Raw genomic sequence first — 20,814 nt, forward strand, 5'->3', positions numbered from 1 at the left:
CTGTTGGTAGGCGAGGTGACTATCTTCGTGGATGTAGCCAACAAGAATAGAATCGTCAGAAAATGTTTGCAGGTGACAGCCAGATGCCAGACTCAACCTGCAGTCTGAGGTGAATAAACAGTACCTTGTGGCACACCTGTGTTGGTCACAATGGTATTGGATACATCACCACCAAGCCTCACACACTGGTGTCGAGATGTGAGGTAGTTCAAAACCCATGCAACTGTGGTGTCATTATGTTAAAATCAATAAGCTTTTTGGCTAAAATGTGTGATTGGATTGAGTTAAAAGCATTAGAAAAATCAAAATTCTTGCGGATGCACTGGCTGACTGAGTGGCTGTAGATTCTGTGAAGCATATACAGTAAAGCACCATCCACTCCACTCCACTCCTGTATGCAAACTGGAGTGGGTCTTGGTATGCAGAGACCAACCTGCTTAAATGCTAATAAACTGGAGCACATCACAAAGTTGGTCTGCGCACACATTAAGGGTACGTGGTGAGACCACTCCTGGGCAAGTTGCCTTATTTGCCCTAAACCCCCTCAGCTGGGAGCAGACCTTATCAGAGGTGCCCATTATTGGGGGACTTAGGTTAACATGAAACCCCTTTAGAAAGAGAGTGGAGCAGATAGATTCAAGCTCAGCAGAGAAATTATGTTCATCAAACTTGGCAAAGCCTCATCAGCACTGAAAGCCCCTTCCTGTAACCTGGCTATGGTGGGCTTCATGCCTTTCCATAAAAACTTTAATATAACTTGGCGGTAGTTTTCATTCAACCGTATGTTTATGATTGCGCTTCCCCTGTCTGATAACACGTTTAAGTTCCTACTGTCCTGATTCAATCATTTCCTTATCAGTAGTTTTAAAAGCATATTTGTTGTTATTAATGGCAATCTTTGTGTCGCTGGTTACCCAAGGCTTATTATTTGGGGAACTTTTGTTTTACACGGTATAATCAAATCAACACAAAAAATAATATAGTCAGTGACACATTCGGCAACATTGTCCACATTATTGTCATCATCATGAAAAATGGACCAGCATTCAAAGCAGTCACTCAGTTTCTCACATGCCTACTCTGAGGCATGTGCACCAATTTTGTGACGGTGGGCTTTCTGTGTACCAGCGGGACATAATCGGATGACAGCAGCACCAAATGGTCCGAGCAGCCCAGGTGATAGGGCAGCAGAAAAGTAACTATCTTTTACATCAGCATAGAAAAGATCGCTTGGTCTGTATTTTAGTGTGGGGCAGATAACAAGTTAAGTCCCTGTTAATAATGGTCAGTGCATCAGGCGATCTGCTTAGTGTCAGTGGCATGTTTAGCATTGGCTGATGGTGGAATATAGACCCATAGGACTATGATGTTGGAAAATTCACGGTGTAGGTAGTGACGTCTGCAACTCACCGCCAGCAGTTCAATGTTCTTGTTACTCACTCTCTCCCGCTCCGTAATATGCCCTGGTTGACACCACTTAATTTTCAAATAGAGGAACCCACCAGTTCCCAGTCCAGTCTGATCACACTAAATCCATCCCATTCTGTGTGCATGGTAGGGATCCGATCTGTGATTTTGATTTTGAATGTGATTTTGAATACAGCCCTCAATGGGTAGATCATTTTGATTTCCATTAACAAGGTACATCCGTAAAGATTTTTAACTTGAATAATTTGTTCATCCAGATCCGATGTGTGATTAAAGTGTAATTTTAATCTTAATTATACAGTCATGGAAAAAATTATTAGACCACCCTTGTTTTCTTCAATTTCTTGTTCATTTTAATGCCTGGTCCATAGGTTTTCAACTGGATTCAGATCTGGTGATTGAGCAGGCCAAGGCATGGTGCGAATGTTGTGGTTCTCCATCCAGGCTTTAACTGACCTTGCTGTGTGGCAAGGGGCATTGTCTTGTTGGAAAATCCAGTCATTCGAGGCAGGAAAGAGTTTTCCAGCTGATGGAAGAAGACTGTTTTCAAGAGTAGCCCTGTACATGACCTGGTTCATTCGCCCTTCACACAATTGCATTTGCCCTGTTCCACTCATACTGAAACAACCCCAGATCATCACTGATCCACCCCCATGTTTTACTGTAGGGGCAAGACAGTCTGGTTTGTAGGCTTCTCCAGGCCTCCTCCTAACCAGTAAGTTAGCTGGAGTGGGCATCAACTCAAAATTGGATTCATCACTGAAGAGAACCTTAGCCCAATCATCAACAGTCCAATCCTTGTGATCCCTAGCAAAGAGTAACCGGGCCTTCCTGTGCCTTTCGTTGATGAAGGGCTTCTTCCGTGCTCTGTGTGACTTCAGACCAGCTTCAACAAGTCGGTTTCGAACTGTCCTTGCCGAACAAGTCACATTTCTCGACAGTGCCCACTCATTTTTAAGGTCCCTGGAGGTCTGACGACGATTCCTGACACAGGAACGGACGAGTGCACGGTCATCTCGTGGGGTAGAGAGACGTTTCCTGCCGCGGCCAGATAGCAATTTGGTAGTGCCGTGTTCGGCTTGTTTTTTCTTGTTGTAATGAACAGCTGTCTTGGAGATCTTTAGTTTTTTTGCTACCTGTCTCTCACTCATGCCAATTTCCAGCAGTGCCAAGATGGCTGCCTTTGTGGCTTCACATAATTCTTTTGTTTTAGGCATTATGTGAGAGCTGACAACTTCTGAGTTGTGCTATGGCTTGAATGTAAGCAGGAAACCACTCTAAGCCTTTGCATGTGCAGTGCTGCTTATGACATGAAATGGCCTCTTATATACCCTGGGAATACAATTAAGCTTAAGAATGTCAAATAGGACATAAAGTATTATGTGATCAGCTGCATTTTTTGTCGTGTTCATTGTATTATACCTTTAGTGGTACCAGGTATTAAAATGAACAAGAAATTGAAGAAAACAAGGGTGGTCTAATAATTTTTTCCATGACTGTATGTGTGTGTGTGTGTGTATATATATATATATATATATATATATATATATAAAATATACAAAAGTTTGTATTGTATATCATGACAGTCCTTGAGTTTCAATGATTTCTACAAGTCTCACTTGTCTGTGATGGAATGAGTGGAACATATACTACTTTGTCACACAAAACATATACAAAGTTTGGTTCAATAATGTTGATGAAGGTTCTCAGTCATCCAGGTCGTGGTAATTCTAAGTGCTGTATCGTAGACGTTTCACCTCTCATTCAAGGGGCTTCTTCAGTTCTAACTAACTGGAGGGGAGTTGCAGGCTTTTTAAACTCTCTGTGGTAGTGTCCTTACAGAGTCGTTAAGGACACATGTGAGCTGAGTTTCAGAGTCATTAGGGCCACTTGTAGGTCGTTGACTTAACTTGCCTTCATGAGGGTTGCTAGTGTGTTTGGGGTTACTGTCCTAGTTACTAAGTGAGCCCAGGTGTGAATGGTTGTTAAGCTGTCTTGGGAGGGAACTCAGTACTGCATTGTAGGTGGATGATAAGAAATGTTGTAGGCCACCTCCTCTGTTCGTTTATGGAGAGGTTGTCGTCATTGGGGAGACAAAACAACCTCTCCATAAACGAATGGCACAACACAGGAGGGCCAACTCCTCAGGTCAAGACTCTGCTGTTTACATCTGAAGGAGAAAAATAATTCCTTTGAGGACAACAATGTGAACATCTTGGCCAGAGAAGACAGATGGTTTTGAAAGAGGAGTAAAATAATCCCAGAGAGGGGTGGCCTACGACATTACTTCACCCACCTAACTGCTGGGTCAAAAATATATATCCAACAACTTGAACGGTCAATTTTGTTGATTATAGAACGTTGTGTCAATCAAATTTGCTTTGTAGCATGGCCCCTTAACTTCTTCTGAGTGATTATGATGACAAACAGCTGATGACTTTTCCTGGCCCATTTTAATAATTTGTTTCTCAGCCATAAACTGCAATGGGAAATGAGAAAGTCTAAGGAGATCAGTACTCTGTTCCAGGGAGGAGTTTGTCTCCAAAAGTGCAAGCCCTCTGTCTCAGTGTGTACTGCAGCTCCCGAAGGGACAAATATATTACTAGACCCACTCTGCTCTCTGGAGGTAGCACAGAAAAGTACACAAGACCAGGGACAAGTGTCATCTGTAAGTTGTGGCTGTCTTTTTAATTTATGTTTATTTATTAGTTTGTCTTTTTTTATCTTCTGTGTTAGGGTTATGTCACCAGCTTCTTCTTCTTATCTGCCAGTATTGAGCTTCAACTGGAGGGCATAGCACATAGGTTGGTCATGCTAGTTTGTTCCCCTAGTTTCTCAGTTTCTTAAAGATTAATTTACCATTCTTTGATAGCCCTGTCTTTTGTTGTTAATCCTCTTTCCTGACTTTCTGTAAATATCAATCAATCCAACTTAATTTGCATAGCACTTTAGCAATAAGAAAGGTAGGAACCAAAGAAGCGCTATCTTGAGTAAAACACATAAATAGAATGTAATCATTAATAACAATACAGTGATAAAACACTTTCATTAATGAAAATCGCCTTAATTAATAAAATACATACAGTATAGCGGGGTCAAAAAGTCTGAGACTGCCTGTCAGAACACCTCCATGCAGCACCCAGCCAGAGCGCAACACCACCCTCTCCACTACAACCAACGACACAGGCCCAAGGGAGCCAAGGGAAAAGCTGAATCCCTGAAAAATGCACATAAATTTCAGGATATCCCAGCCCCTATCACACTGCCCCTCCCACATACACACACACAACAGCATGCATCTGAGACGGTACAGATCTCCTCAAGTCCGCACAAAACCCAACAACCTATGCCAGCCCAACACAACCCAGGTTAGAGGAGATTCAAGCGAAGCCACAGAAGGGTTAAGCGCCCCCACAAGTACCCAACACGGTCAAGGCCAAGCAGTTCCCACAGAGCTCATAGCAAACCCCCAGTCCAGTCATGATACGACATGTACTGCTGAAACACTTACTTTGTCACAAAAAACGTTCATGAAGTTTGGTTCAATAATGAATTCAATATAGATCTTCTGATAATGTGACCAAATCTGCTGGGTCAAAAATATACATACAGTAATTTGAATATTTGGTTAAATGTCCCTTAGCCTTTTTCACACCAATAAGGGTGCTATTGATAGCAATTGATCTGTTAGTCCTCTGGCTGAATTTTTAACCACTCATCTAGACAGAATCAGGGGAACGCAGACTTGTCTCTTCAGCACAGTCATGTTCTCGATGGGGTTCAATGTCAGTCAGGCCATTCCAATACCTCAATTTTAGCTTGATTTAGCCATTCCTTTATTACTTTTGATGTGTGTTTGTGGTTACTGTCCTGTTGGAACACCCAACTGCACCCAAGACCCAAACTCTCTGGCTAATGATTTTAGGTATTTCTGAAGAATTTGGAGATTATCTTCCTTCTTCATTATTTCATTTACTTTCTTTAGAGCACCAGATTGGCTGGCAGCAAAACATCCCCACATAATAATACTGGTCCATGCTTGACAGTAGGTGTTCTTGGGGTTAAAGGCCTCACCTTCTCACTTCCACACATATTGCTGGTCATTGTGGCCAAACAACTAAAATTTGTTTCTTTTGGAGTTTTCCTACAGAAGGTTTTTTCTTTGATCCATGTAATCAGCAGCAAACTTCCATCGAGCTTCGGCATCCAGAGTAAGGGCTTCTTTCTTGCACGGCAGCCTCAGTCACGCCTCTTCCGGTTTGTCCCTTGGGACCTTATTTTGGAAAAACTTTGTATGGTAGTTAATGGAGAGAAACAAATCATTTTTCAATCCCGCTAGAGTTCTGCCATGAACTACACATAGGATGTTTGTCAATTTAAAGGATAATTTTTCAAGTCAATAAGGTTTGTGATAAAACTAGTCAAATATAAGACTGAAAATACATTATTATAAAGACTACACATCCAACAGTCACAGTTTTTCTGAAATAAGGTCCCGTGGGGTCCACCGGAAGGGCCATGACTTCGGCACTCTGTGAAAAACACGCTGGTGGTTTTTGGTCGACTCTTGACCATCCTGACCAAGTTTTTTCAATCAGCAGCAGGTGATAGTTTGCATTTTCTTCCAGATCGTGTTAGTGACACAAGTGAGCCATGCACTTTAAACATAAAAAACAATTGTTTGCACAGTTGCTCTTGGGACCTGTACCTGCTTTGAAATAGCTCCAAGTGACTTTCCTGATGTTCAGATCAATAATGCGCTCTTTCAGATCAATGATTAGCTCCTCAGACTTTCCTAATGGGTTTAATGTGTGTATTAAACAGGCCCTATTAAAATGGGCCCAGAAAAGTAATCAGCTGGTATTAATCATAATCACTCAGAAGAAGTTAAGAGGCCATGCTACCAAAAATATTTAATTCACACAACTTTCTATGATCACCAAAACTGATAGAATAGGTTGCTTTATGTATAATTTTTACCCAGCAGATTTGGTCACACAAGACCTATAATAAATAATGAAGGGATGTAGCATCGGCAGGTTGCAGGTGACTAGAGAGAGCCTGCTAGTGATACAGTTAGTGCTGGTGTGGAGTCTACTAGCCTAGTTAATATGGCTAGTCAGGGATATAGTGCAGAATGATGGACTGATAGCTTAGTTAACAACATTGAGACTATCACCTTCCCTTGCCACTCTCTCACTGAATCATCCTCTAAATTTGTAAATCACAATAATCACATTTTGATCTCCACCTCTGACATTGGGGAAATGTCTCAGCAAGCACCTTACAGTCTTACAAATTAAAATACCAAAGCTAATCACTACTGCATCCCGTCATCCCTACTTGCATAGGCAGCCAAAACATACTATTACTAAAAGGTACCTTGTTCCAATTCATAAATTATCTACGATAAGCTCCACTGAACAGCCTGTCACTGGAAACTGCAGCTCCAACAAGCTTAAAAACCCTCAAATTTAGCTTTATTAATATTAGATCACTGTCCACCAAAGCCTTACTGATTAATGATTTGATTACTGAGCATAAGCTGGACATGATTGGCTTCTGTGACACATGGCTGAAACCTAATACTTTTCTGCCATTAAATGAAGCCTCCCCTCCTGACTATAACTACATCCATGTTGCTCGGGCCTCTAAACAGGGGGAAGGTGTTGCTCTAATCTTCAAATCAATTTTCAGTTTAACCTCCAACCAGGATATTAAATTGACTTCATTTGAGGCTCTGGATTTAAAACCATCTTCATCAAGTAGTAATGGCTTTCACCTGGTGGTAATCTACAGACATCCAGGGCCTTACTCATATTCTTAGAAGAATTTGGCGAAGTTATTGCAGATCTTGTTACTTGTAACAAGATACTAATTATTGGGGATTTCAATATCCACTTAAATAAGCCCCCTGACCCTCTAAGTAAAGCTTTTCTGGCACTCTGTTCCTGACTTCATTCAGCTTGTTCAAGAACCTACTTATTCCAGTGGTAACACTCTGGACTTGATCCTTTTCCATGGATTAGATGTGTCAGCCCTGAATATCACTGTCTCTTCTGCTGTGTCGGACCACTTTCTTATTACATTTAAAGCATCATTAGCCTGTCCTTGTACTGGTGACACTAATGACTTTACTTCTCGTCAAATCAGCCTGGCAATCATAGTGACACCCAGTGAAAAATTGCCTGGGGTCTTGGCTCCTTTTGCGACAGTGACAGAACCTGTGGAAAAATTCACTAATAAAGTTAACTCAGTACTTCTCTCATTGATTCTGTGGCACCTGTCTCTAGAAAGACAAGACGACCAAAGAAATCTACTCTCTGGTTTACCCATGAAACCCGAGATCTCAAGCAGGCCTGCAGGAAAATGGAACGTGCATGGCGAAAATCTAAATTGGAAGTTTTTTATCTTGCATGAAGTGATAGTGTACTTTATTATAAGCAGGCTCTTAATGCTGCTAGAACAGTATATTTCTCTGGCCTAATAAACAATAAAAAAAAACAACCCAGATTTCTCTTTGACACTATGGCTAAATTTACTCAAATACCACAGTCTGTGTGCTGTGCACCCTTTAATGCAAATGATTTCTTAGATTTCTTTTGCAATAAAATTGATGAGATTAGAATCAAAATTGTCTCTTAGAATCTCTGGCTTCCTCTGCAAAGCTGATTGTAAAACATCCTTCTGCTGATTCACAGTTCGTCTCGCTCTTAACATTTTTAGTATACTTTGAGACACTTTTAGTCAGTGTCTCAAAGTATCTCTTGAGACACTGTCTAAACTAGTCTCAACCTCAAAATGAACTACCTGCATCCTGGACCCCCTTCAGGCAAAACTGTTTAAGGATCTATGGTCAGCACTGGGACCTACAATGTTAAATATTGCTAATTTATCACTCAGAACTGGTTTTGTCCTGGCTAGTTTTAAGTGTGCTGTGGTTAAGCCTCTACTTAAGAAACCACATCTTGACCCAGGATCTCTAAAAAATTATAGACCAGTATCCAACCTTCCCTTCTTCACCAAAATCTTAGAAAGAGTTGTGTACCAGCAACTTTCAGGCTACCTACTTAATAATAATCTTCTGGAACCTTTCATTCCACCAAAACTGCACTTACTAAAGTGGTAAATTACATTCTACTTACTTTGGACTCAAACTCTACATCAGTGCTTCTGTTACTGGATCTCAGCGCTGCATTTGATACCATAGATTGTGGCATACTGTCAGACTTGAAAGTAAATTTGGCATCTCTGGTCTGGCTCTCACTTGGCTAAAGTCTTACCTATCGGAAAGAAAACAATGTGCTTCTCATAATAACACTACAACAATATTTTCTGATGTGAAGTATGGAGTTCCCCAGGGCTCTGTTCTTGGCCCTTTGCTCTTCTCTTTATATATTTTACCTCTTGGCCAATCTATTCAGAGTTATGGAATGCATTTCCACTGCTATGCGGACAATACTCAGCTGTATGTGCCCATAAAAGCTGTTGATTAATCTCTAATCACGAAATTAGAGACCTGCTTGTATGCAGTGAAGGAATGGATATCAGAAAACTTCTTGCTCCTGAATTCGGATAAAACTGAAATGCTGGTCATTGCCCCCGCGCGGCATAGACACCACTTTAATCAGGTGACGGTAACTCTTGCCAACTGTTTTATTTCTCAAAGTTCAACTGTCAAGAATCTTGGTGTTACATTACCTCTCTTTCGATCAGCACATCAAAGAAATGACCAAGATTACTTTTTACCACCTGCGCAACACAGCTAAGGTTTAGGTCCTTCTTGTCCACGGCTGACACAGAGATCCTGATTCATGCCTTTGCTTCGTCTAGGCTGGATTATTGCAATGCCTTATTTTCGGGGTCTGCCGTGTGAGAGCACTAAAAGTCTTCAGATGGTTCAGAATGCAGCTAGCGTCTTAACAAAATTTGATCATATTACACCAATCCTAACCTCACTGCATTGGCTTCCAATTCATATAAGATCAGACTTTAAGGTGCTGCTGATGAAATACAAAACTGTACGCGGCCTGTCCCTGTTGCACATGTCAGATCTCATTATACCATATATTCCACCTTGTGCATTACGCCTCAAAATTCAGGGCTCCTGACAGTTCCCAGGGTTTAGAAGAAGTCAGCTGGGGGCGCGATGCGGGACTGACACATTTTCCAATTGCTCCCGATAAAATTTTTAAAACATGTGAATTTAACTGCAAACATGCCTACCATTTGTTGAAAGATTTTTATTTATTTATTGATTTTCAACCACTTTCAGGCAGTCAAGCGGTGAGTCTGATGCCCAGAGGGAAAGGAAAAGCGAGAGACGATAAAGGCCCACCTGACTGCCATGACACAACTGTAATTGAGGCCATCCGTGGCCTGCGCTCTGAGATAGTTTCCATCAAGGCGGTACTACGATTGATGCCCGAATCGACGCTGTGTCTCAGGTGTTTTGTACCGAAATAGACTCCCTCAGGGATGAGTTTCACTCTGCAATTACCGTGCTCAAACTCAGTTCATGAAGGATTATGGCCTGTGTGAGATTTGGAGGTTTACACACCCCAAAGATAGAGAATATTCATTTTAATAGACTATTGATAGAGCAAACCAGTTGAACCAGTTTTTTAAACAGGTTTAACTCACCTCCTGCCACCCCTCCGACACCCCCTGCCCCCCACACACCCACACTGTCCCAAATGGCTCGTCCCACCCCCCAGCTTTCTCCTGTACAGCACCTCTCCATCTGACTGGACTGGAAAACTAATACCGAGGCTGTGTACAAGAAGGGGATGAGCAGACTCTATTTCCTGAGGAAGCTGAGAGCCTTCAACGTGTGCAGCAAGATGTTGGAGATCTTCTACCAGTCTGTTGTTGCCGGAGTAATTTTCTTTGCTGCTGTGTGTTGGGGCAGCAGTATCAGAGCCAGTGACACTAACAGACTTGATAAAATCATCAAGAAGGCTGGCTCCGTACTTGGTCTCAGGTTGGACTCTTTTGAGACCGTGGTGGAGAGGAGAACGCTGAAGAAACTTTTATCCATCATGGACAGGCAGCGGAGTACCTTCTATCACAGGCTGCTTCAGCTCCGCTGTCGAAGGGACAGATACAGGAAATCTTTCCTGACAAGTGCTATCACACTGTATAATAACAGCTAAAACTCTGGTCATAACATACAGTCTCTACGCACTTTATATGTTTTACACTGTTCTGCACCTCATCTGTTCACTGCACCTTATATTTTATTTTGCACTACAATTAATACTGCTTGTGTATACATCAACACTGTTCATTTATACATTTTTATACATATTTTTTGTATATATACATTTTTTATATTACATTTTATATTGCTATGTTAATATGTCTAGGTTGTTCTTTTTATTTTTACATTTAATATTGCTATGTTAATATGTCTAGGTTGTTCTTTTTATTTCACTGTGTTGTCATTCGTCTCTGTGTGTAATGCTGCTGCTACACCTTAATTTCCCAGCTTGGGATCAATAAAGTATATCTATTCTATCTATTCTATTCTATTCTATTCTATTTTATTATTCCAATGTCTACTATACACAGGGTCGTCAGCTGCGATTACCTGCCCTGGGTCATATCAGATGATGCTATTTCATTATTAATTCTACCAAAAGAACGTCTGCCAAGTTTTTATAGATGGAGAGTAAATCCCCATCTTTTACACAAATCTAAATTTGAGGAATTTATATTGTCACAAATCTACCTTTTTCTAGAAATTAATGCTCTGTCTGCTCCTTCTTCCTCTATCCTTTGGGAATCCTTAAAGGCATATTTAAGAGGACAGATTATTTCACACACTGCCAGGATAAAAAAAGAGTTACATAAACACTTGGAACAATACGAATCAGACATCAGAAAACTACAAAAGGAGCACTCCTGCACTAGATCAGCAGGATTATATAAAGCGCTCTCAAAAAAAAGAAACCAATACGACTTCTGTAACACTTATAAAGCAGAGAAGGCCACGCTGAGAACAAGGCAACACTACTATGAGTCGGGAGATAAGGGTCACAAACTTTTGGCCTGGCAACTAAAGAAGAGATGATGTCAAACTCCTGTATTCAGCAAGTGAGGAAACCAGATTCCACACTGACCTATGATCCAAAAGAAATTAATGATTGCTTCAAAAATTTCTATGACAAATATAATTACTCCTGATCAATGCGGTTTTATCCCAGGAAGAATCCTGGCTGATAATATTAGACGAACACTGAATATAATTGATTATGCACAAAGAGAGAATGAAGAGCTATTACTGATGACGTTAGATGCTGAAAAAGCTTTTGATCTAGTTAGCTGGCCCTTTATGTTTGAAACAATTAAGAGCTTTGATATGGATGAGATATTTTGCCAATGGTTACAAGCACTTTATAGTAAACCTGTGTCTATAGTTAAAACAAATGGTACCCTGTCGAGGAAATTTATTATTCAAAGAGGCACTCGGCAAGGAGACCCTCTCTCCCCGCTATTATTTGCCATATATATTGAGGTGTTGTCAATAGCCATAAGACAAAACGTAAGTATTAAAGGGATGAAGATAGGGAAAGAAATACATAAATTAGCACTATATGCAGATGATATAATTATTTATTTAACCTCACCTGAAAGCGCAATGCAACACTTATTGAAGGCGATTGAAGAATACAGCACAGTATCAGGATAGATAATAAATGAAAAGAAATGTGAATCCCTAAGTATTGGAATACAGATGAATCAAGCTTTTAAACAACGTTATAAGTTCAAATGGGATACAGAGATTATAAAATATTTAGGTATTTCCATTAGTACAAATTTGGATGAACTATATCAAAACAACTACTGCACTCTGGAAAGAAAGATAAGGCAGGATTTAAATAGGTGGAAATTAATACCAGATGGGATATATAGTAGAGTGGAAACGATTAAAATGATGATACTCCCGCAACTTCTTTTCTTATTTCAAGCATTACTTCTTATATTACCAGAAACCTGTTTTAATACGTGGAATAAAATGATTGCAAATTTTATTTGGAATAATAACAAACACAAAGTTAAATTTAAGTTATTAACTCAACAGAAAGACGAAGGAGGGCTAGGCCTCCCGAATATACAAAATTATTATTATGCAACATAAATTGTAACAATAATGAAGTGGATGAAAGGTGACATAGAGATAAGGTGGATAAATATAGAGAAGGAGTTAGCAACAGGGTCAATTGGAACATTGCCTTTTTTAAGGAAAGAGAGACAAAAACAACAGCTACATCTATTCTGTATAGGAAATACGGTAAGGAATTGGAGACGACTGTGCAAAAAACTTAAAATACAGAGTGAGAATGTACAGCTCAGAGAAATGATGCATGACCCGGACTTATACCAAATCAAAGTGATAAGATTTTACAAAGTTGGGCTGGTAAGGGATTAACTTCATTTTCACAATTTCTCACTGAGAATATAATAAATACATATGAAGCTATGGCTTCTAGGTATGGTCTAGAGCAAAAACACTTTTTTAAATATCTACAGGTAAGGAGTTACATTAAGAAAAATTTGGAAGAAGAAAAAAATGGAAATTAACTATTACAATATTTGGTAGAAAACTGAAATAAAGGTAGGACGAAACTTTCATCTATATACAAAATATTGCAAAAATTAACAATTGTGTAAAGTAAAGTAAAAGAAAAATGGGAAAAAGAGTTATCCATAAACATTTCAGGGGAGGCCTGGAGAGACTCTTTGAAGGAAAATTTTGATAGCACACAGTCAAAACACTGGAGAGAGTTTGCATGGAAAATAAGTCAGAGATTTTTCATTACTCCACATATCACTGGAAGGATCTCTTCTGTAGCAGGATGTGGTTGTTGGAGAGGATGTGGGGAAAGTAAGGCAAATCATACACATATTTTTTACATGTCCGGTAATAACGTCTTTCTGGGAAGAGGTAGAGAAAGCCATTAAAGACATTCTTGACATTAAGGAATCCCTGACACTCGAAAATTGGCTGGGTATCAACATGCACCATAAAACAAAATTAAAGGAGCGAAAGGTCTTTAATATATTGCGACTTACTGCACTGAAGCAGCTGACAAAGACATGGAAACAACCCAAATAGAACCCAAATGGAATAGAGTATATTTGGGGTACATTGACAAGGTGACGAAGTGCTTTGATAGCCTGGTGTAGGACAGATGTTGTGTACATGATGCATTCACGCACACGCACACACATATATACCCACACGCTCACACACGCTCACACACACACACATACACACACCTTCATCATCATTGCTGTTTTATTTATTTGTTTTATTATTATTATTATTATTATTATTATTTTACTTCTGTTCTGTCTCCCCTCTTTTTTTTATTTTTTTTTTAATTTATTTTAAATGCTATAAAAATTTAAAAAAAAAAAAAATTCTATGAGCAGCATAAACATCAGAAAGTAACAATACAGCCCAAGACTTTCGGTGGGATGGTAGAGCAGCATGGACGCGTAAGTCAGGAGCTCCCGCATGCCAACATAATAAACCCCACTAAAACTCGCAACTAACTTTGAAACTGAGAAAATGAGCGGAGGTTCAACAAAAACAAAGAATAAAAAGAACCCGGACACCCAAAATAAAGAAAAAACCCACTCAACTAAGGAGAGCAAGCTAACACCTGAAGCTAGCATGGCCACATGACAATCTGGAATCGAGGTCGAGGCGGAATAATTTACGGATTTATGGCATACAAGAGGAGGCAGAGTCAAAGAGCGACTCGGTTGCACAGTTTATGGACAAATGGCTCTGTGAAGAATTTTATATAAACTCTGACCTCCAAATTCAACACGTGCATCAAGCCTTAGTCTCGAAGCCAAAAACTGGCCAGCCTCCTAGATCAATTGTCCTCAACTTCCAGCAGTTTACTGTGAAGGAGATGATATTGAGAAGAGTGAAAACCTATGGCAGTGCAGAAGAGGCGACCAGCGACCTGTGGGAGAGAGGATACAATGGGGATAACGCGGGGATCAACACCGGAGGAACCACACTCACAGAAAGGCTCCAGTCGACCAGGACTGCGACGTGGAAACACACCGGGAGTGGTCGCATCAGGGAGGCCAGCAGAAGCGCGCAAGGACGACTGCAAGAATTTCAGCTCAGGGGAAACAACGCAGGATGAGTAGCTACATCAGCATTAACTTGAGTTAAAATTAACACGAGAATGACATAACTTGCCAGGGGAAGGTAAAGTCCAGCTGAGAGTATAGTTTGCTTTGGTGGGTCACAGAAAAATGACAGTTGGCTTGAGAGGGACTGAAAGCATGTGGGGAAATAATCACAAAGTTAACAGAACTAATATTGTTTATGGATACCAAACAAGAAGAAAATAAATTCCTTTCTTTGAATGTCAATGGCTTAGGAAACCCAGTCAAAAGAGCTAAAATAACGACCAAACTTAAAAAGGAAAAGACACAGATAAACTTCCTACAAGAAACTCATTTGTCGAAAGCAGAACATGAGACATTAAAGAGATTTGGTTTCAAAAACAACCTCTATAACTCGAATTCCAATGCTCGGAAAAGAGGAGTAGCAATACTGATGTCTAATGTAATTAAATTTGAGTGCCAAAAAGAAATAAAAGACAAAGAGGGAACATATATCATTGTAAAAGGATGATAGGCCAAACAATGATAACGTTGTTGAACATATATGCCCCACCTGAGAGTAATAAGTAATTCTTTAAATCTCTATTTGATACTATTGCAGTGGAAACAGAGGGCATATGTATTTTTGGGGGAGACCTTAATGTGTTAATGGATTATGACATGGATACAACTAGTTTCAAGAGAAATAAGAAATCTATCACAAAACTGGTGAAGAATACATGGGAGGAAATGGGCTTTTTTGATGTGTGGAGAGATCTACATCCACTGCGGAGGGATTTTAGTCACTACTCAACTACGCACTCTGTTTACTCCAGAATTGACTATTTTTTTATGCAGAAAGAGAACAGAGATAAAAATACAAGAGTGTCTGATCATAGTGGCATCTATCTGAAGATTCCCTTGAACTGTAGACAGAAAGATACAATATGGAGATTGAATGTGGGGATATTAAACAATAAATCAGTCGTTGATCAAATTAGGGCGGACATACAGACTTATCTGGAGGAAAATGATAATGGGGAAACAGACCCAGCCATATTGTGGATGCTTTGAAAGCAATTATACGAGGAAAATTGATTGCAATTACAAGTAACCTCAAAAGAGAAAGAATTGAACAGTATAAGATTCATTTAGCAGAATTGAGACATTTGGAACAGAAACATAAGGGAAAAAGGAAAAGTTGATCCAAAAATCCAACAACAAATGAACAAGGTGAGAACGGAAATTAATAACTTACTCCAACATGAAACAGAAACAAAGGCAAGATATTTAAAACAAAACTATTATGAATCGGGCCCCAAAGCAATGAAATTGTTGGCGAGACGTTTACGGAAACAACGGGCAGAAACTACAGTCAATAAAATACATGACCCAAAAGCAAACCAGCCTAAATATGAACCAAAAGAAATTGAAAATATTTTTAAGAGACTATTACAAGGAACTTTACACCTAGTCATCAGCTTCAGATCAGAGTGATATTAAGACTTTCCTCGACTCCTTGGACCTACCTTCAATAGGCACAAAACGAAATGAACACATAACAGCAAAAATAATGATAGACGAAATTCAGAAAGCAATAGGAAAATTAAAATCAAACAAGGCACCTGGTAGTGATGGATTTCCCTCCGAGTGGTACAAGAAGTTTGGTGAAGAACCGATACCATTACTCCACACTACATTTAATTGGATTATAACTAAAGACAAGACCCCTCCCTCCTGGACGGAGGCGATAATTACAGTACTCCCCAAACCTTTAAAAGACCAAGGAGTATTGCCAAAATTACAGACCGATATCAGTATTAAATGTTGATTACAAAATGTATAACTTCAATTATATCAAATAGGCTCCAAACATTTGTACCAGACTTGATAGACGAGGATCAAAGTTGGTTTGTTAGGGATAGACAAACACAAGATAATATTAGAATAACGTTGCATATTATACATTAAATACATAAAAATAATACACCAGCGGCTTTGATCAGCTTAGATGCAGAAAAAGCATTTGATAGAGTCAATTGGAAATTTTTATATTTAACTTTGGAAAAATTTGGATTCAACGCTAAATTAATTCAGTGCATCAAGTCTATCTATAACAAACCTACAGCTAGAGTAAAATTCAATGGCTCTCTTTCAGAAAGATTTGTTTTGGAGAGAGGAACCAGGCAGGGCTGCTGCCTTAGTCCTACGTTGTTTGCCCTATATATCGAGCCATTAGCCCAAATGGTCAGACAAGACACCTCAATAAAAGGAATAGAAATTAATAAACAAAAACATGTAATAAGCTTGTTTGCGGATGATATTATGATAAAATTTGGCTTGTACTCAGGCTTTTTGTTATCTAAAACCGACTGGCTAATGATACATCTTCTCTTCATTAAGTCTCAGGGCTGTGATCCCTTGGAATACGATAGTGAGAAAGCCGTGGCAAGGTGGTGGAGAGCTGGCCTGTCCAGGAGGAAACCAGACGTTCGACCATATGGGCCAAGACTGAACTCTAACCCTGACCCTGCTTCAGATTCTCCGTCATCAAGTGATGAGTCCGATTAAATGAATACACTGCATTCACTCACACTGTCAGTATCTCTCTCTCTCACTCACTCAATCTCTCTCACTCACTCACATTCTCTCTCTCTCACTCACATTCTCTCTCTCTCTCTCTCTTTAATACATAATATGTTTTACTGCTTTCAAGTAGTAATTTCTTTGTAAGATGTACTGTAAAAAAACTGTTTTCTAATGTAACATTAACTTGATGTTGGTATTAAAAAATGTTTTTATACATAATCCATGTCTTATTATAAATTAGGGTGTCATGGTATCAACCTGAAAGGTAAAAGCATCAAATTTTACTCAATGGGCTTTGTGCCCTGTCATGTGGCCTTGGTGTCCCTAAAAAAAAAAAAAGGGAAGGCCAAATGGCCTTGTCCCTAAAATGACGAAATTCCAACCCTGATGCTGATGATATTTTACTGTACTTATTGAAGCCTGATCTTTCACTGAAGGCTCTGTTGAACGTGATAGAAATGTTTAGTCAATTCTCCGGTTATAAAATAAATTGGTCAAAGAGTGAGGTCCTTCCAATCTCTTACTCAGGCCCCTCTCTTACTGGATCATACCCACCCTTTAAGAGTGGTATCATTGTTGTTTGGTTGGCTTGACCCCAGATGGTTGTATGTATGACAAATGTGAAAATATCATGGCATGCATAAATTGTTGTGCTGCCTTAAGAGGTATATATTGTCTTATTAGGCGAAAGCAATTTAAGTTGGTCTTGACAGTTTTGCACATCTTCTTAACATGTCTATTAAATTTAAGCTGAGAATCTAAAATAACACCTAAAAATTTGAACTCATCTACTCTATCTCTATCTCATCAATCTTTACTCTGGAATTTTCTTTGTTTTTTCTTTTAATTGAAAAGCACATTGATAATGTCTTTTTATAATTTAGAGTCAAATGATTGTTTCTGAGCCACTAGGATACACCAGACATCTCTTCTGATAGAGTTTTGGCTGTCAACTGAGGAGTTTTTGCAGACGCAAATACCATGGTGTCGTCCGCATACATTTGGCATCTGGCTCTTTTACAACTATCTGGTGAATCATTAATATATAAGCTAAAAAGTAAAGGGCCTAATATAGAACCTCGTGGAATTCCCATTGAACACGTCTGGACAGTTGACAGGGTAGGTGTTTATTTTCAAGGTAATCAACAAGTTGTTTAGCAACTGTTTTCTCAAGAACTTTTGAGAGTGCAGGTACGATGGAAATTGGCCTATAATTAGAGACCAGGTCAGGTAAACCAGACTTGTGAATGGGAGTTATAGTAGCCTTTTTCCAGGGCTCAGGAAATTCATTACTTCTGATAGAGCAGTCACTCTATCAGAGTCACTGGCACTTGAACAACAGAACTGTGTTTTTTAATAAATAAAGTATCTAATCCAAAATAATCCTTAGCTTTAGAATGCCTTAACTGCATTATAACCAATCTCTCTTTGATTAACCTCTTTAATATGAAAAGAAGTCGAGAGATCTCTCTGTATGTCTTTGAACTCAATTGGTCGGAAATTGGTCGCCAGTTCCTCAACTGATTTAATGAAAAAAGTATTAAATTCATTTGCAATTTCCAAAACATCATTACTAACTGTTCCATTTATATTCAGTTCCACGTTAGATCTTTTCATATTTGATGCCCGATTAGTCAAAATAGTTAGATGTTTCCAGAGTGCTGTGTTTTTCCCTTTTGAGTCAGCAATTAGTTGCATAAAGTAACAGGTTTTTGCCATACGCAACTCCTTTGTTACCTTATTTCTTAAGCCTTTGAAAATGAGTGTGTCTGAATTATTTCTTGTTACCAATGACTGTTAAAGTGCGAGATCTCTTTTCTTCATTATTTGGTGAATATCCTTATTTAACCACGGTAAAGCCCTGGAACGTCGTGGCTGTTTCAATTTCTGAATGTATTTCTGCATCAGATCAGTAAATGTTTTCATCATTGTATCACAAGAGGTGTTTACATTGTAAGATTGTATAACATCGTCCCAATTAATATTCTGTAACTCATTTTCAAATTGTGTTGTTTTGTTCTTTGGAATACCTGCAAACTCTGGTTTACCATTGCACCAGGATTTTAGACGTTTTTTGGTTAGTTTTCTAACTATTAAAACCATATTGTGGTCAGACAGGCCTGTGATTAAATTCTATGTCTTTGTCACTCTCTCAGTTCTTTTCGTGAAGACCAAGTCAATAAGGGTTTTGCTGACTTAAGTAAGTCTCGTTGGTCCTTTCATTTTTTGCTGAAAATGATGCTTTGAATAGATTGTTTTTAATTTTTGCTTCCTGCCTTTGTCCAACCAGTTTATATTATAGTCTCCCAAGAATATAGTTTCACAGCTACAATTTAGTTGTTTAGGTAGTTCGTCTAGATCTTGGTAAAATGAGACACCATGTGAGGGAGGATTATATAGGGTTACAATATTAAATTTCATTTTTGTTGACAACACTACATTAACAGCAATACACTCTAAAGGTCTGTCCAGATTAATTTCAACACATTTAAAACTCTCTTATATAAATCATTCCCCCTCCCACTCTATGAGAGGAAGCCCACATCTGTTCTATAATATAATCTATAAATCTATATGAATGTGGGGATTCGGCCCTATTATTTGCCCTGGGAATTCACATCCGCCATCATTATCGGTGTGTACATTCCTCCTTCAGCTGATGCAGCGGTGGCCTGTGACGTCATCCTCTCCGCTGTTGCCAAGGTACCGACACAGCATCCCAGTGCCTTCATAGTCATCACTGGGGATTTTAATCATGTTTCACTGGACAAAACAATCCCAACATTTCACCAGTATGTTTGCCCCACCAAACCTATAAAACACTGGATCTTTTGTATGCAAATGCTAAAGATGCATACAATCCCAAACCGGTGCTTTGGAAGACATCCTGCCTGGTTCCTGTGCCAAAGAAGTCGACACCATCAGACCTCAATGACTACCGACCAGTGGCCCTCACATCTTACATGATGAAGGTGCTGGAGAGACTGGTCTTGGCACACCTGAGGCTGTAGGTGAGAGCCCTGCTTGACCCTCTGCAATTTGCTTACCAGGCCCACTTGGGAGTTGATGACGCGGTCATCTACCTGCTGCAACGAGCCCATTCGCACCTGGATGGTGGTGGCAGCACTGTGAGAATCACATTCTTTGATTTCTCCAGTGCTTTTAACACCTTTCAGCCACTGCTACTGGGTGAGAAGCTGCGGGTGATGGGTGTCGACACTTCCATTGTCTCCTGGATTACTGACTACCTGACAGGCAGGCCACAGTTTGTCCGTATGGGCAGTGTTCTGTCTGTTGTGGTGGTTAGTGATACAGGAGCTCCACAGGGGACTGTACTGTCTCCTTTCCTGTTCACCTTATACACCACTGACTTTCAGTACAACACCAGGTCGTGTCACCTGCAGAAGTTTTCTCACGACTCGGCTGTTGTTGGGTGTATAAGTGAGGGACAGGAGGGGGAGTACAGGGCACTGATGGACAACTTTGTGGAGTGGACTGGACAGAATCACCTGCGGCTGAACATCAGCAAGACCAGAGAGATGGTGATTGATTTTAGGAAGAAGAGAAGGATGGCTTCCCAACCTCTGCACATTCTGGGAAAGGATGTGGAGGCGGTGGAGGATTATAAGTACCTGGGTGTTACCATCAACCACAGAC

General features: G+C 39.7%; 1 protein-coding gene across 1 annotated transcript in view; it reads right to left on the reverse strand.

Moving 5' to 3' along the window:
- The window catches only part of LOC141015329 (uncharacterized), a 48,063-nt gene that overhangs the window by 2,953 nt on the left and 24,296 nt on the right, over positions 1-20,814 (reverse strand). The gene's annotated exons all lie outside the window — the stretch shown is intronic.

The sequence above is a fragment of the Pagrus major genome, chromosome 20 (assembly GCF_040436345.1).
Source record: "Pagrus major chromosome 20, Pma_NU_1.0".
Classification (NCBI taxonomy): Eukaryota; Metazoa; Chordata; class Actinopteri; order Spariformes; family Sparidae; genus Pagrus; species Pagrus major.